Source organism: Podarcis raffonei, chromosome 1 (assembly GCF_027172205.1).
Source record: "Podarcis raffonei isolate rPodRaf1 chromosome 1, rPodRaf1.pri, whole genome shotgun sequence".
In the NCBI taxonomy this organism is placed as follows: Eukaryota; Metazoa; Chordata; class Lepidosauria; order Squamata; family Lacertidae; genus Podarcis; species Podarcis raffonei.
The window spans coordinates 31,515,794-31,533,656 of NC_070602.1; the positions used below are offsets into that span (position 1 = coordinate 31,515,794).

A 17,863-nucleotide genomic window follows, 5' to 3' on the forward strand; every position below is an offset into this window, starting at 1 on the left:
CCACCGGCTATTAATTATATTGAATATGATTATTGACTTTAAATTGTTTTTATAGTTTCATTGAATTTAGAGATTAGGTTAGGAGAAGCTGAGTCCATATTTTTACACAATTAAGAAATAAATATAGTGGGGGTCTATCTGGGGAAACTTCATAGAAAATGATAGCAGTCCTTGATTTATTCGATTGTTGTATGTTGGTAATTAATAGTAGCATCATATCAAAAGTCCCCAAACCAGGAATTGTTTTATGGGAAATGTGCATCTCAAAGTTAATACTTCCCATTGGGCATTATCCAAAATGAGCAATCTCTGAGAAGCCTCATCAGTGTGAGAAGACACTTCGAAAATAAATCTAATTGCTGGGCCATCTCCTGTATATTTTGTAGTATGAGAGATTTTCAGGAGGGATGCGAAGAAGGAAAAGGCAGTCACCTTATGAACCAAGTAAATGAGTTTTTTGCTACTCCCATGAATACGCCGGCTGGAAGAGGTGGTACATGATGTTCATCTGTCATGTTTCACCAGAGCCGCTAGTAAGTGACAACAAGCCTCAGTTTGTCTCTCTTGGGCTTAAAACTTTTATGAAGATGAATGGTGTGCGTCACATCAAATCAGCACCATCACAGCTAGCAACAGCTTAGGTGAAAGATTTGTTCAAACAACAAAACAAGCCCTGCTTTTCTCAGAGGAAAGAGCATCTGTTCATAAACACTTGGCTAATTTCTCATTATCTTATTGAAACAGCTCACACCATTGCAAGAGGGGTCCCCAGCATGGCTAATGCTCCCACTGACAGTTGGGGACCTGCTTTGATTTGCAGAGATCACTGAGTGTGAGCTACATTTGTCCAGGTATATCAACAGGGGAAACAAATGAAAAATAGCAAATTCCAATAGCTGCAGGCAGTATTGCTTGCAATTGGACTATGGAGGCAAAGTGGGCTCCTGCCCCCAAAATGCATAATTTTGCTTCTCCCTCTGGAAACATCAAAAAGCATTGCATACTGGAGATATGTTGATGAACCTTCATCAAGTATACAAGCCCCTCATTAAATGTATGATCTGTTACCTCTCAGCTTGTTTGGACAGGAGCTTTGCACACTCTGTAAGATGTAAGAGACGCAGGTTACACATATAACAGTGTGAGATGGGACTTCATGTGTGGAATATCACTCAGAATGCATAAAAAGCTCCTGCAAGGAGAGATTTAGCATATCAAAGACAAATGTAGTTGCCAGCCAGCCAGCAAACAAACCACCCTATGAAGGGCATAGCTGCGATCTTTTTCTAATGTAACTTGGGGACATTGGAGAGATGAGAGGGTGAGGCAAGCAAAGATTCCTGATTCTTTCCATTCCTGTACTGCGGCAGTGGAGAACTTGTTAGACTCCAACTCCCATCAGCCCAGCCAGCATGGCCATTGGCCGGGAATGATGGGAGTTGGAGTTCAACAACCTCTGGAGAGCCACAGGTTCCTCGTCTCTGCTCTGCATCCTGGCTTGGGTGAGCTTGCCCACAGAGCAAGTAACTCAGCTGAGTTGATGTTCAGGGAAACAAGGGATAAGTCAGAGTACCATAGCACAAAATGTGCCTATGTCAGAATAAATGCTGCCCAAACAAAATATGCATTTCAGCCCAAAGGCAATGGGTGAAAAACACAACATGAGAACCATTATTATCATCCTTACTAATCTTCATGATCAATTATAAAAGGAGATCAGAGCCTGATGGTCATTGAGCAAAATAACCAATCTTCCCCATCAGCATTTTCATTTCTGTAGTAATGCAAATCCTCTCAGTGCATACATGGCTCATTTGAAGTTGGTTGCTTTTAAAATAGAGAATGGACAAAATGTGAAATAAATTTGGTTTGCGGAGGAGAAAGACAGGCTTTTTGCTATTTCTTCATGAATATCTTTTTATGGTAATTGTCAATGAAATGAACAGTTCATAAAGAAAAGAAAAAAGACAGAGCAAACTGAACAAGAGAGATAGGAGTAAATAAAAAATATAGATGTAGATTAGTGGAGAGAGAATAAATGAGAGGGCAAGAGGGAATAGTGACCTACTTATAAAAAAAATTTAAAGGGGGAAAAACAGGGTGGAAGATGGAGATGTGTGGCATGCTGAGAAGGAAAGGAGATAATGGGGAGGAGAGAGGCATTCTAAATGAGGTGAACAGGCAGATGCTCACTGAGACGGCTCAGGATTATTGATGGATTATTGATCCAGGGCATGTAGCAAAACTGAACCTACCGAAACATTACTTTTCTCAAGAATAGCTGCCATTTCAGTTCAATGGTATGATCAGAGAGTAGAGGAGAGCTGAGCACATCTCTGAATACCATGGAATTATGAATAATTGCAGGTCAAAGGATGACATTGTGTACATAGCTCACGTCCAACATTAGCCTGGCATTCAGTTTTAACATATATGGTGATGCTCCGTGGATGAATAGGAATGAAAATCTTAGTAGAAGAAATAGTACTGATCTTTTGATAAAATGCTAGAACAAAGACTTTAATCAGCAAACTGAAACAAAAACGGCTGAAGCCTAAATAGTATATATTCAGTGCAAAATTGTTTATCATTTACTAGATCTCTATATTAAAGGGCACAGGTGTTTAGACAGCATTCCATGCAGGGGAGAAGACCAAAATGACAGTCCTTGAATTAAAGTGCAGTAAAAATTGCAGTGCAGGAATCTTTTCGATTCACATTTATAGGATGGAGCAGTGCTGTATGGGCTTTATCATGTGGGGTTGTATAGTGTTTTATTCTGGTCCTTTTAATTTTACCACCTTATCCTAGCACGGTTACATTTCCTTGTTGCTCAGGCAGCCTCACTGGGAGGCTTTGAACCTCCCATTGTTTCTAAAAATGACACTTTGCAAGATTCACCTGAAGATCTTTCCATTTCCTTTTCACTTTTTTATCCTCTGAGTCATTTTCTGTTTCCAGCAAATCTGTTGCATTTTTATCCCAATTGTTAGCGTCAGTGATGCACACAATCGGTTTCATAGGCAGCTGGCTGGTGGTTGCTGAGAGATCAAGCTGAGCCTGGAAGCAGGTAACAGCAAATCTTTGGGGGGTATTTCAGAGTTGTGGTATCTTACTGGGACAGGAGATGCTGGACAACAGATGTCAGCCTATAGCCAGGGTCTGCTCTTCAATTGAGGTAGCATGTAGCCACCTAGGGCACTAGCATTCAGGGGGAGCTCTCCATGGTACTGATTGAGTTGATGTTAGTTCTTTGCTCACAGGGCTGATGGAGGGAGACAAACAGAAACACCACCAAACAATGCAGCTCCATTGTTCAGGCATCTGTGGGGCTTGAGAGGTAAATGACAGTGGTGGACAAAAATAGTTAAGGGGGCCAGAAATGGGAGGGATGTGGGTGGTCTCATGCTCCAGAACTGAGACAGGACTGATAGGCCAGTGTTCTTACTGTTTATCCCAGACTTAAGAGATGAAACAGGAAGCCAGAGAAAGTCAAGACTTGCCCTGACCTCACTCTTTTTGTTCCCATCTTACCTTGAGATGAGCAGGTTCCTTGCCTGGCCATCTCCACAGCAGATGTTGACAAGGAGCTACTGTTGAGTTTGTTGCCACAGGCCTAGACTGCTGTTGGTATGTGGCAGAGAATGGGCTGGGCAAATCAGAACCGGGTTAGGAGTCTCAGGCTCAGTTGAGCTGTTCTTTGCCTTCCCCAGCTGCAAGTATGGTGAAGATGAGGGTGAGAGTTGTGTTTTGTTTCCTATCTGTGTTTATGAGAGTGTACAAGAGGATGTCTGAATGCATAAGGAATCTACTGCTATCTGCTGTAAAAGGAGCTCAGTAACACTGCTGCTTCTGCCATGCATTCACTGTTACATTCACTAGTCTCAGCCTTATATCTGTAAAATGAGCAAATATTTTCTACATGCTTCATTCACTGACCATATGTTGTAGACTTGACTTGTAGTGTGTGGCTTGGCTCATTTCCTTTCTATTTGCACTGCCTGCAGGCCATTTTCCACTTTCTGATTGTGGCACAATGGCTGTCATGTTGTGATCTAGGGTTGTCTAATATGATAATGGATGTTATTCTGTCCAATATATAAAGAGTACTCGGGCAAGGAATGTTAGACATACTGGGTAGAATTCAATGTATCACTAAGAGTGCAGGGAACAAGGTCTGCTTGTAGAACTAGACTTTTCCACCCTCGTGTACCCCCTAAACTTGTTCTGGGGTTTCCCGCAGCCCTCCAAAGCAAATTTAGGGGGTGCAGGAGGAAAGAGGGGGGACGGTCCCATTGCATAAGCAGACTTTGTTCCATGCATGCAACAACTTTGATGGAGTTGAGGGAGGAGTTAGTAGCCAGCAGCAGCTTGTGGGAGCTATTGACCAGGAGCTCTTGACTAAGTCTTGTAAACAGGGGTGTTTGCAAGGGCATTTAGCAGGGGAGTTTGAAGGAGAGGCCCAGGTTGCTCTCTCATAGTGTACATAGGAGCAAGAGACAGGGACCACTGACCAAACCCAAATAGAATAATGGTTCCTCATCTTCCTGGAAAAAAGTGACAACTGGGGTGCCACATGGTTCTAGCCTGAGCCCATTGTTGTTCAACATCTTTATAAATGGGTATGTTTAGCTTGAGAAGAGATATGATAGCCATCTTTAAATATCTCAAGGGCTGTCAAGAGCAAGCGTGTTTTCCCCTGCTCTGGAAGGTAGGACCCAAACCAAGGGTTTCAAGTTACAAGAAAGGAGATTGCAGTTAAACATCAGGAATAACTTTCTGACAGTAAGAGCTGTTTGACAGTTGAGTAGACTCCCTTGGAAGGTGGTGGACTCTCCTTCTCTAGAGGTTTTAAAGCAGAGTTTGGGTGGCCAACTGTCATGGATGCTTTAGCTGAGACTCCTGCATTGCAGGGGGTTGGACTAGATGACCCTTGGGGTCCCTTCCAACTCTATTATGCTGTGAAGCCTATTACTCTTAATAAACAAAGAGGATTCTTGGACTTTGAAATGGCTTTGCAACTCAGCCCTTGTAAGAAGTGTTTCGTGTCCCTGAATTGCCAATAAGGAAGAAGAAGATGTGGCTCAGTACTATTTTAGATTAAACTGATTCAGAGCAATCAAAGTAGGATCCAGAAGCAGTAGACTAGTAGCTCATCCCTTATAATGGCCTTTTGCCATCCTTGTAGCATCATGTCCTGGCATTAGCATGAGGTCAGGATGGGTGTTTTGTAACTTGAGCTGATTTTACACCTACAAGGCATATTGCAATCTTGCTATCCTATACAGTAAACATCGTGTTACAATGACAGTGTAGAGTAGCCTGAAGGGAACACGAGCATCAGAGGGCTGCAAAGGGTGATATTATACATCTTCCTGCAGCGCAACTCAAATTAAACCACACTCCCAAGCTAACGCAAAAAAGCATGGCAGCTGTTGGTTCCCCTGAACGCCTTAATAGCAGACTCACTTCAGTGTACACATCTGACCCACTGCCGACCTGTGCAGGAGGAAGTTCAACGTGGTAATGAGTATGTTGCACTTTCACGAATCTCCATTGCTATGGGTCAGTGGTGCCTAGTCAAGGAGATCAAGTACCACACTCAGGGGAGCTGCATGTTACAAAATAGTGGCATATAAACATAAAAAGTCTAGCAAAGAAACTTCAGAGCTGTCAAACACTACATGCAGCATCCATCACAGTGAACATCAGGATTTCTGAAAGATCCTGGAGAATCAGGGGTTTGGCATATGCTTGCTGCTACTTGAGAAACGTCAAGCAAATAGGTGACTTAGAGGGATTGCAGTGAAGTTTCTATTGCTGGGTGAATGCTAGTGGGGAATGTTCATGCCGGTTTTGAGGCGCAGAGGCACGGATCAGGGGCCAGAGCACCAGGAAGCTATCACAGCCACCTTTCAAGCACATCAAAACTATTCTATCCTTCTAGGGAAAGCTCAATCCTGAACACAAATAAATGCATCTTGTATTCAGCAAGTAATAACAAAAGAAGATCTCGCTGGATCAGACCAAAAGCTCATCTAGTTCAGCATTCTGCTATCACTGTGGCCAATCAGTTATACTTTTTTCTCCAGGTATCAGTTGCTCAAGCATTTTTCTTTTACACACTTTATTATCTTTCCCACAGGCTGTCAGTGCATGGTTAGAGAGACATTTGTCCAGCAACACCAGTGATTGGATATGTACTGAAATGCCGCACTTTGTGATGAGGCTAACATTGCCTGTTGCTTCTTTCTGGGTAGCAGAATGTTCTTTCTAAGCTAAACATTCATTCCTTACACCATTCCTCACTCGCTGTTTATTCATATTAAACCAGTGGCATTAAACACTGGTGGAGTGTAATAAAACTAAGGATAAAGGCAGTTTATAAGGAAATGATACAGAGTTTATACTTAGAAGTTTAACTGGGGAGATTAAAGGCATCTTATAAGGGAAGAACAAACAGGAAAGAAAGAAAGAACGTACATGACTACATAGATCATAAACACACCCCTAACATTGAGAGGTGTAACAATAGTCATCTTTACTAATAGCTATTGATAGCCTCATCCACCATTGCAGTTGCCATTAAGGAACCTTTTAATGAGGGTGAAAGAGGAGAGCGCAAAATATGGTCTGAAGCTCAACATCAAAAAAAACAAAGATCATGGCCACTGGTCCTACCACCTCCTGGCAAATAGAAGGGGAAGAAATGGAGGCAGTGAGAGATTTTACTTTCTTGGGCTCCTTGATCACTGCAGATGGTGACAGCAGTCACGAAATTAAAAGATGCCTGCTTCTTGGGAGAAAAGCAATGACAAACCTAGACAGCATCTTAAAAAGCAGAGACATCATCTTGCCAACAAAGGTCCGTATAGTTAAAGCTATGGTTTTCCCAGTAGTGATGTATGGAAGTGAGAGCTGGACCATAAGGAAGGCTGATCGCCGAATAATTGATGCTTTTGAATTATGGTGCTGGAGGAGACTCTTGAGAGTCCCATGGACTGCAAGAAGATCAAACCTCTCCATTCTTAAGGAAATCAGCCCTGAGTGCTCACTGGAAGGACAGATCCTGAAGCTGAGGCTCCAATACTTTGGCCACCTCATGAGAAAAGAAGACTCCCTGGAAGAGACACTCATGCTGGGAAAGATGGAGGGCACAAGGAGAAGGGGACGACAGAGGACGAGATGGGCGGACAGTGTTCTTGAAGCTACCAGCATGAGTCTGACCAAACTGCGGGAGGCAGTGGAAGACAGGAGTGCCTGGCGTGCTCTGGTCCATGGGGTCATGAAGAGTCGGACACAACTAAACGACTAAACAACAACAAGCATCATCCACCATTGCAGTGGCCAATCCCCCCTTAAAAAGCCTTCAAGCTGCCACATCTTGTGGGTCAGTTGTCCATTGTCAAGGAGTCCGGAAGGTTCAAAAGACCCAGCTCTCTGGTTTGCTGTTTCAGCATGGAAGAAACAGACCCAAAAGGGGTATATTTGGATTGCCAGGTAGAGATGATGCTGGAAATTTCAGAAACTATTGCTGCCTTGTGTGTAAGCTTTTGTTCTTCTCCAGAGAACCATTTCAGACATTATGTAATGCTCAGGGAGTGTTGGGCTTTGTGAATCCCCCCACTGGGTGCAAAGTGAAAAGCAAATTTATAATTGATGCCAAAGAACAGGCAGCATGAGGGACTGGTGCTTGCTGCATCCTTCACACGGGTGTTTTAGAGCATTTCTAATGCAGGAGACAAGAAAGGATTTTAAAGGGAGGATGAGGGTAGAGATAATATCAAAGGCAAGCAGATAGAGAGCCCTGCAAGGCAACCCTGTGCATGTTTGCTCAGACATAAGTCTGTCTGCCTTCCATGGGACTTTTTCAATCGTGCGTTTAGGTTTGCTGTGTAAAGAGAGGGCTGGAAACATGCCGCTGATATGAAGCAAGACCAAACAATTCAGGGCAAGAGTTATATGGCCAAAAACAACATTTGAAATTATGGCGGCAAACTAGTTGTTAGAAGCGTTGAAACATTTCCAAATCAAGGGTTTACATTCAACATGGATCTTAAGAAGAAATGAAAAGTAATAATATTATTATCTGGTTCCTTTCAACTTTCAAAGTGCTGGCTGCGGGGGAGAGGATAAAGGCAAGACAACAACAAATGTCATTACATTATTTTAAACTATAGACTAATTTATGGAATTCACTATGTAGAGCCAATTCAATTTCACTTTGGCCACATTACCCTGTGCTTGGAAGTGCACGGTATTTTCTCAGATCAATTTTCCATCTTTCACAGTTGGACAGTGCTTTGATAACTGTCTGCTTTCTTCCTCCTGCTGTAAAATTCCTATTTGAATAGCAAAATTTGATATCACCTTCCACAGCACAACAGGGAATTTGTAGCTACGTTGTCTGGGGACATATAACAGATGACACTGCTGTTTTTAAAAGTGTTGCTGGTTTTTGAAGGGAGAGGTAAAACGAATATTTATATATTAAAAATAACAATGAGGAGGAATAATCAGAAATTCTATGGTAGCAGCTGAATAGGCTCCACCTTAAACAGAAGCGGCTTGGGGTGGCACAACAAGAATCTGGGTCAATTATCCCTCAGCTTCCTTAACTACGAAGCTAGTGAGAACTGACCAATTAAATATACTGAGTGTATTACATAGGATGTTACTCAACTTACAGATCCAGATTAGCTGATCCTGACTTGTTCTAGTAAGTATATATGTACAGTATGTACCGACACCATAAGAACAAAAGAAAAGCCCTGCTGGATCACACCAAAGGTCAAACTAGTAGAGCAAAAATATTATGATTACTATTACAGTGGTACCTCGGGTTAAGTACTTAATTTGTTCCGGAGGTCTGTACTTAACCTGAAACTGTTCTTAACCTGAAGCACCACTTTAGTTAACGGGGCTTCCTGCTGCCACCGCGCCACCAGAGCACGATTTCTGTTCTCATCCTGAAGCAAAGTTCTTAAGCTGAAGCAATATTTCTGGATTAGCAGAGTCTGTAACCTGAAGCGTATGTAACCTGAAGCGTATGTAACCTGAGGTACCACTGTACTATTATTTCTTACCTACCCTTCACCATGAGGTCACAGAGCAGGCTACAATAATTTGAAGATACAATATTAAAGAGTGACCAGCCAGATGTTGCAGGGAAATGAGCACACAGGTCCAGTTACCAGTTGCTCTCGGCCCAACTAGATACTCACTGACAAAAGTCCCCTGGACCTGCTCCTCTTCATTATCATTGCACCTTGTTTGTTCACCTGCCTTGTGATCCGGCTCAGGTGTGTGGGGCCAGCAAGCAAACAAGGGTGGCAGTGAGAAGGAGGAATTGCCACTGCTTGCTTGCTCATTGGCAGTGTCTCTGGTGGTAGCAGTGATGAGGCAGAGGAGCAGCGGCAGTGAGGGGGAAGACTTTGAGAGTATCTTTCCCAAAGGCCCTGCAGCCCTCAAGTAGAGTATGAAGGCAACAATATGCTGTTTACCAGCATATTGTTAGAGGCCCCCTGAACACGGAGACTCCACTTAGCCATCATGGATAATAGCTAATCTGGCCCACATAAGTTTTGGGTGGGGAAAACAGTCAAACTCTGACATGTGTGACAAGTACAGCTTTTAGAGAATACCACAGGGACCAGAAAATAAAAAAAGGAGCTTTGTTATCCAAGAGACATGCTTGGGACCATGTTGGTCTCCTGTGACTCTCTTGAATCCCAAAAGCATAATTTGTAGAAAGCACCATTTTAATCAATGTCATTCTTTCCAACAATCATTGATGTGCTTTTCTGGCATATTCTACAATTAGATACCCCCAGAGAGAAATGAACGTTTGGGTCATTTTCTTTTCACGGGGGTTTTGAGCTACTTTCTGTGTTATGGATTGGAGTCATTTGGACCATTTTGTTTCTAGGCGAGCGGGGGCACTTCTTCTTCCCACAAATCTTTCACACTTCCTTTGCACCTGCCGACAGGCGGCTAGGCCCCGGGGCCACAGGTCTCTCCTCCTCTCAGAGTGTTGCCAGTGAACAGCAGGAAGCAGTTTGACAAGGGCAGCCGTAAAATTAGTGATGTGGTAAAGTTCACGGTTCTGCTCATAAATTTCATTTTCAAAGAGGCGAAGCGTGAGATGAGAGGCCATAAAACTGAAGAGCCCAAGCTAGTGTCTGATTTGAAGCTTCGCTTTTGTGCAGAGCTGCAAGCCAGCTCTGTCCGCTGGCCAGTTGCCATGGGGACGTGGCAACAAAGGGGAATGGGGATGTTATAGTCCCCAGGTCGGCAGTGCAAGGGAGCAGGATACTCCTGCCCAGGGAACTCTTAGCTCTGTCCATCACTGGCACGGACTGAAGCCCAGGGTTTTGTTTTATTCATTCGTTCGTTCACTTCAATGATATAAAGAATTGAAATGTTCCCTTCTGAAGTGAGCGTTGCCTTGGGCTGTTAGTTAAAAACACAATCAATACACGCTAATAGTTCTAGCACCATCCGCTAGAGATGCCTTGTTGAGGCAATTTATAGGAGATGAACATTTTCTTGCTGAAGCGCTGGCCTCATTCCTTCCTCTCTTGTCTGAGGGCTCTCTAACAATGGGGTGTGTGAGGGGCTGCCACACAAACAATGTGGCATACTAAACTGCCAATGTATTTATTGGCCACCTTAAAATAATAAAAATGTATCCACTGTCCGTTTTAAAGTAATTTTTTTATTCAGCCATTCTTTTTAAGCTTAAAGATAGCAGTGATACATATGGTCATTGAGTCAACAGTGTGATGAAAGCTAACGCTATTCTAGGCTGCATCAACAGAAGTAGAGTGTCCAGGTCAAGGGAAGTAATAGTACCACCCGCGTCTGCCTTGGTCAGACCAAACCTGGAATACTGTGTCCAATTCTGGGTACCACAACTTAAGAAGGATGTTGACAAGCTGGGATGTGTGCAGAATAGGTCAACCAAAATGATCAAGGGTCTGGAAACTAAGCCTTACAAGGAGCGCTTGAAAGAGCTGGGTATGTTTAGCCTGGAAAAGAGGAGACAGAGAGGAGATATGATAGCCATCACTAAATATCTCAAGGGCTGTCACATGGAAGAGGGAACAAGCTTGTTTTCTCCTGCTCCGGAGGGTAGGACACAAACCAGTGGCTTCAAGTTACAATAAAGGAAATCCCAACTAAACTTCAGGAAGAACTTTCTTGACAGTAAGAGCTCTTCGACAGTGGAATGGTCTCCCTCAGGTAGTTGTGGACTCTCCTTCCTTGGAGGTTTTTAAGCAGAGGTTGGATGGCCATCTGTCATGGATACTTTAGTTGAGATTCCTGTATAATCATTATCATCATTAATGGGTCCTCTTCCACGTTGCAGGAATTGTTATTTGAGTTGGTGGGAGGGGGTTGTTCAGGGGGCTGTGAATATCTGTGACTGAAAGGTTTTGTTCCTTAGCTATTCAGATCAGCAGCTGTGTTCCTTCTCTCATGACCACCATGGCATGCTGAAGAACAGATTGTCATATCCTTGTTTGCTTACTCAGTTAATACATGAGGTTATGGCAGCAGAACCGTGAATAAGTCTATGAGTATTTATCTATGAATGAGTTTGGTAGAGAATTGGTTTCAGAGACTGACAGATGCTATGTAGCAAAGTGTATTTTCTACTATCCCATTCTCAGTTGGTGAAAGCATATTCAAGCTTTTGATTTTGCAAGGAATTCTTAATTTGCTCAAAGACTTGCACACTCACTTATAAACAGAGGCTGGCTCAGTAAGAAGTGTGACTCTCTCCCTCTCCTTCTGGTTTTGACAGAGAAAGCCCTTTCTAAGTAACTCTGATTATCCTTTGAAACACTGAGGTAGAAGGTTTTACTTGCCAGCGTCAGTAATTTGCAGCATGATATGAGTCACTTCTGAAGAGTGACCTGTACCATCTGCAAAGATTTTCAGAATCAATGTAGTGCATTGATATTTCTCTGAAAATTATACCAGTTTGAAAAATTGCAAATTACTACGCAGCTTCCACTTAAGTGCTTCTATTTACAGTGCTGTTTATTTGCTTACATTTTATGCTGCAAAAGTATGTGTGAAAAGAAACCGTGCTAATCACGCATTGTAAGTATTACCTGTGGGTGAAAGCTGTCATAAATGCACCCCTTTTTTTGTCCACCCCTCCTGTTTTGTGGGTGCCAATTATATTTGATCCCTCGTAGCTGCTATGCAAATTTGTTAGACGAGCAGCAACAGTATTATGACACATAACAATAAAAATATGAAAACGCTTATTTGATTGCAGGTTTAATGGCTATTCATAAAGCCCATGTTTGTGCAAGAGAAGCTATGAGGGTAAGAGAACAAATTGGTGCCTTTTTGCCCTAGAATAACCTAGTGCTCCCATTCACGGAATCTACATATCAATTGAAAGTTTTTTCAGCAATTACTATGATTTCAGAGTGACTAATAAGATATCAAATTTAAGGTTTCAACACATATGTTTAGAGAGAAAAATAGCAGTTTGGCCAATTTATTCACAAAAAGAGAATAACTCAACGAAAGGGAGGAAAGGAAGGCAACACAGTCTGCAATCTCTACATTTCATAGCTTCATCTTTCATTTAATCCCTCCCTTAGCTGCTAAAATGCTATGAAATATGTACGAGCATTATATTAGTGTTATTGTTGCTTTTATTGTTATGATTATTGTGCTTTCAAATTGTCAGCATGCACAGTGTAGGGACAGATGGTAATATGGGCTGTTATTGGGAAAGGGTTCAACAGAGAAGAGAATAGGCATTATTGTTAAAGTTTGGATCAGCTGATAGACTGTGCCGGGTATGAATGTGGGAATGTGAGAGACAATGAAGGGGGAATGATCACTCTGAAGGAATCATTAGGGACCAAGCCCTGCCCTGTGGAACTCCCTGCCACTAGAGGTCCACCAAGAACCACCCCGGCCTTCTTTTAGATGTCTTCTGAAAGCTGTCTTGTTTTCTTTTCCACCACCTAATTATCTACTAATGCTTTATTGCTCTTTTTCATTACGTTTTTTATGGCTACTTCTATTGACCTTATTAAATTTTGCATGTTGTACACCACCGTGATATATCTAATGAAATAGCATTCTGATCATTAAATAAACAAAATGTTTCATACAAACCCCTCCCCACCATCCATGCATTTACATGGGCTTCCAATAATATCCTCTTAATCTTGTGCCATGGGAGGAAGGAAATTGCAAGACAATGATGGCCACCACCATTATGAAGCCAACCCTGTTTCAACAATTAAAAAAAATAGTGTCCTATCATATCGTATCATATCATACACACAGCTCACCTTACAGTATCATAGAATTGTAAAGTTGGAAGAGACCCCAAGGGTCAACTAGTCCAAACCCCTGTAATGCAGGAATCTTAACTAAAGCATCCGTGACAGATGGCCATCCAACCTCTGCTTAAAAACCTCCAAGGTAGGAGAATCCATAAGTTTCTTGAGGGAGACCGTTCCACTGTCGAATAGCTCTTACTGCCAGAAAGTTTTTCCTGGTGTTTATTTGGAATCTCCTTTCTTGTAACTTGAAGCCATTGGTTCGAGTCCTACCCTCCAGACCAGGAGAAAACAAGCTTGCTCCATCTTCCATGTGACAGCCATTGAGATATTCAAAGATGGCTTTCATATCTCCTCTTTGTCCCCTCTTTCCCAGGCTAAACATACCCAGCTCCTTCAACCGTTCCTCATAAGGCTTGGCTTCTAGACCCTTGATCAGCAATGCTTTGACTTATGTTGTCTTTATTGCATAGTATTTGCAGCTTACAGTAGCCTCTGGGTCAGGGCAGCTGTGGCTGTTCAGATTTTGTTGAAATCCAGGTCCCATCAACTGCAGCCAGCATGGCCAGTGATCAGGAATGGTAGAAGCTGAAGTCAGAAGCAACAGCTGGGGGTCACTTGTCGTCCCCCCATATGGTGTATGCTTTCTGATGGGTTTCCAATGACCCTCTTTTTAGGTTGCCCAAATGCAAGGTCACCCTGTACTTTTTAGGCCTGTTTAATAACAGACATTTTCTGAACATCCTTGTTTCTTCACTGCAGATCACAACCATTTATATCATTTGGGCCAGACAAAGAGAGAGAGAAGCCATTAATTCTGCCGGGTTGGGTAGCTGCATTTCCTGTTTTATTTGCTCTCCAGCAGACAACATTCTGTTTTGCTGTTTCCTCGGCATTCGTAGGTGTTCTTTTTTCTCTCTCCAGATGATATAAATTATTTGGCTTCACCGGGAGCATTTGGAGGATTTCCAGCAAAACCTTTTATCCAGCACCATGAGAAACAAAACATTTGGGAGGAACAGAGATTAACCGACCAAAATGGGTTTGTTCCCCCCCCCCCGCAACCCCAGCTGTCAGTGTGACCTGAAATGAAAATTGTAACAAAAAATGTCAGCTCAGGTTGTGAACAGAACGTTTTATCTAGTTCTTATCCTGCCTTTGCTCCATGGAGCCCATGGCCACATAGGCAAGCTTCAAAGATGGCTTTGCACCCACCAAACCTTGCTTAGCTTCCGAAAGATTGACATCCCGGCTGCCTTCTGACCATGTCAAAGTACTTGCTCTTTTGTTTGTTTGCTAAAGTAATATAATAATAATAATTTATTATTTAAACCCCGCACATCTGGCTGGGCTTCCCCTGCCACTCTGGGCGGCTTTCAATAAAATATTAAAATACAGTAATGCATCAAACATTAAAAGCTTCCCTGATTCAGATGTCTTCTAAAAGTCTCGTAGTTGTTGTTCTCTTTGACATCTGGTGGGAGGGCGTTCTACAGGGCGGGTGCCACTACTGAGAAGGCCGTCTGCAAGAGTTTCTTCCCAGTGCAGATGCTAGCTTCAAAAAAGGGATTTTCCCCCCCTGAGGACCAGGGCAGGAGAGGAAAGAGTCACATGTTCTCTCCATGCCTGCTCTGCTCCCATTAAAGATCAGCCTCAGTCATCCCCACTGAAACTATTTTCATTTAAAAAACAACCCTACAAAAACACACTTCCAGAGATAATGCAGGCAACTCCCCATTTATGTGGGAGTTACGTTCCACGGCACCACACGTTTAAGTGAACACACATATATTAGGAAAACCATTGAAAAAGCCTGCATACGCCCTCTAAACCTCTTTTGAAGCCTTTGAAAACCCCTTTTAAAAACCATAACTCCACCAAACTCCACCGCAACCACTCTCTCCAATCCTCCTTTGTCAATCTCCAACTCTCCACAGGCCTCAAAGGTTGGTGCAAAAGCTCCTGGGATCGCAAGGGCTCATGGGATTGCTAGATTCTGTTTCCGTGCCATTTGGGGGCTTTTTAGGGCTGCTTCCCTGCCCCTTTTCATGCCACTTCTGGGTTTGTGGTGATGCACATGGTTGTGGTCGCACGTGCCTGGAATTCATGTAATTGGGGAGTTCCCTGTACTACTAGATACCAATGTTCATATGTTAAATGGTGCTGGAAACTGTAACTATGAGGGGTAAACAAAGAGTTCTTTGAGGGAAAGAATGTGCATTGAATGTGCTTTAAAAGGATAGTGTGTGCAGAGTGCTGGGCATTGTTTTTTGTGCAAATGGTACCTCACATGCATTCACCTTTCACAACGAGATGTGAATGGCAGATTACAGTGGTGCTCAGAAGGGTTGAAAGGGAGGCAGTGAGATAGGTGTCCCCATGCGGTGGCTTGGCATTGCTCCTCAGCTCCTTCCACCTGGCCCTGTCCTATACTGGCGCCGATTCCCCTGTGCTGGAGTGTAGATTAAAATGGCAGGTACCTATTATGCTGTGTCTAAAAGTCAGCCTTGGCTGGTTTTCAACAGCAAGATCATTGGGGGGCTTAAGCAACAATCTCTCCAGAGTGTCAAATGTTTATTGGCAGTCTGGCATGCAGCACTTGGGAAGTACCACAAAGCATGTTAAGATTATCACGTTTCACATGTGCTGGTGGTTCCACCTTGCTTTCTTTTTAAGGCACCCGCCTACACAGTCCCTTTATATATTGTTGTCCTGTAGGAGTGAATTTGGAAGAGTGATCTGAGAGGAGAGTGAGACGCGGCTTGACAAATAGGTTTGGAAAGGGAAGATCAGGCAGCTGTGCTTCCAAGTCTCAAATGCAGCCAGAGTTTGCCCAGTGAAGGGCTTTTAAGAATGACAGGGCCAGCTTAGTCAATTCAACATTTTCATAGGCAGCCAGAGTGGAGCTAATATGATCAGTGTGGCTCAAAACAGAGAGCCAAGCACGCTGCTTGTTTCTGAGAGAGCTGAGAGTGCTAGAAAAACCTGCTGAGTGAAATTACAATAATCAAGCCAAGACTTGCGGCCACGTGGGTCTCTGTTGCTCTTACAAGGTCACTGCAAGATGCTGTAAATAAGGGCAAAGCCTATGCAAACTGCGCAACGGGGGAAAGCCAAACAGTCTCCTATCTTGTCCTCTGAGAGACACAGAGGAAGGAAGAATGAAAAAGTATCCAAAGTGATGAAGGGAGCATCCCTCAACTCCTCCTCCTAGGAATCTAAAAGAGTTCACACTTCAAACACCATGGGTGTCTGCCACTTGTAAATGGGTCTTTGTCAGTGCTGTTTTTCTAGAAAAAGAGGTCACAAACTCCTCCCACATTTTCTTAGAATGGCAATGGCACCCACCTGAGGGGTGCCAGAACTGAGTTCCGGTGAGCTCCGGCTGAAGAAGATAAAAGCCCTGGTGTTTACTGTGATGGACACTTAAATGCATTATGAAGTGTGAAGGGGAGATGCATTTCTATTAAAAAATATGGCAGGCATCATGAAACTGTGGCCAGTATCCTCTCCCCAGTGCATATAGCCCACGTGTTTATAGACAAATTTCCTGTTTTTTCACACTCCAGTGTTGAGTATGAGGTACACAATCCTCATCCGCTTGTTTGCCTTGATTCGAACGCAATTCAACACAATCCTGCAAGGATTTTTTTGGCGGGAGAAGCCAAGGAACATTTTCTTGCCATTTGCCTCACTTTTGTTGCATTTTTAAAAAATAAATATTTAAAATCCCCTCATACAAAATCTCAGGGCAGTGTACAAGATTCATTAAAAAAAGATAAAATGCCATTTAAACAAAAATTATTTCCCTTGCAATGAATTGATTGCTTGGGGGGTGGGCGTGGAATTGTATTCTGAGGAAGCTTCCTCTGGAGTCAATCCTCCCTCTGCTCCTATTTCCTTAGAGGATATGGGCCCTGGGAGAATGTGGAAAAGTGCTTAGCTCCTCTCCTCCTTCCCTCAGAAATAACTCTGGGTGGGTGGGTGAGTGGAGGGTGATGGTGGTAGTCTGGTCTCAAAAGACCACACAGTATAGGAATGGGGTGTTCAGCCTCCTTTCACATCTGAAGCAATCAAGGAAAAGGAAGAAATTATTCCGCTCCTTCTGTTGGCCAAACAGGAATTGAGCTGTCCTTGCTTCCCGTTCAGCCAACACAGTTCCTCCGCCTGTGGGCTGCCATCTCTCCTCAGTAGGTTGAGGAAGGCATAGCTCCTTCTGAGGGGGTCGCCATGTGGGTTCTCGCTGATGACAAAAGCTGTTTTTTTCCAATTATTTCCCAGTTATTAGTCAAGAGAATCTCCATCATTCAATAGCCACTCGTTTCCTGCCTTCTCCTCTGTAGGCCCCTGGGATGTTCACAGATGGACATAACACTTCACAAACATACTGAGTGAGGCGATATGTGAAGCAGGCCAGAGAATCTGGGGCATTCCACCTGTCTGGAACCACCCATCCCTTCACCAATGAATAAACTATTCACATATATTGAAACTGCATAATAGCATGTGTTGTAAAGGTAAAGGGACCCCTGACCATTAGG

General features: G+C 43.2%; 1 protein-coding gene across 1 annotated transcript in view; it reads left to right on the forward strand.

Moving 5' to 3' along the window:
• Positions 1-3,006: 3,006 nt before the first annotated feature.
• SYNDIG1L (synapse differentiation inducing 1 like) overlaps positions 3,007-17,863 on the forward strand; it is a 90,787-nt gene continuing 75,930 nt past the window's right edge. The window contains exon 1 of the mRNA XM_053379535.1: positions 3,007-3,070. The gene's annotated coding sequence lies outside the window, so the exon portion shown is untranslated. The remainder of the gene's footprint in view (positions 3,071-17,863) is intronic.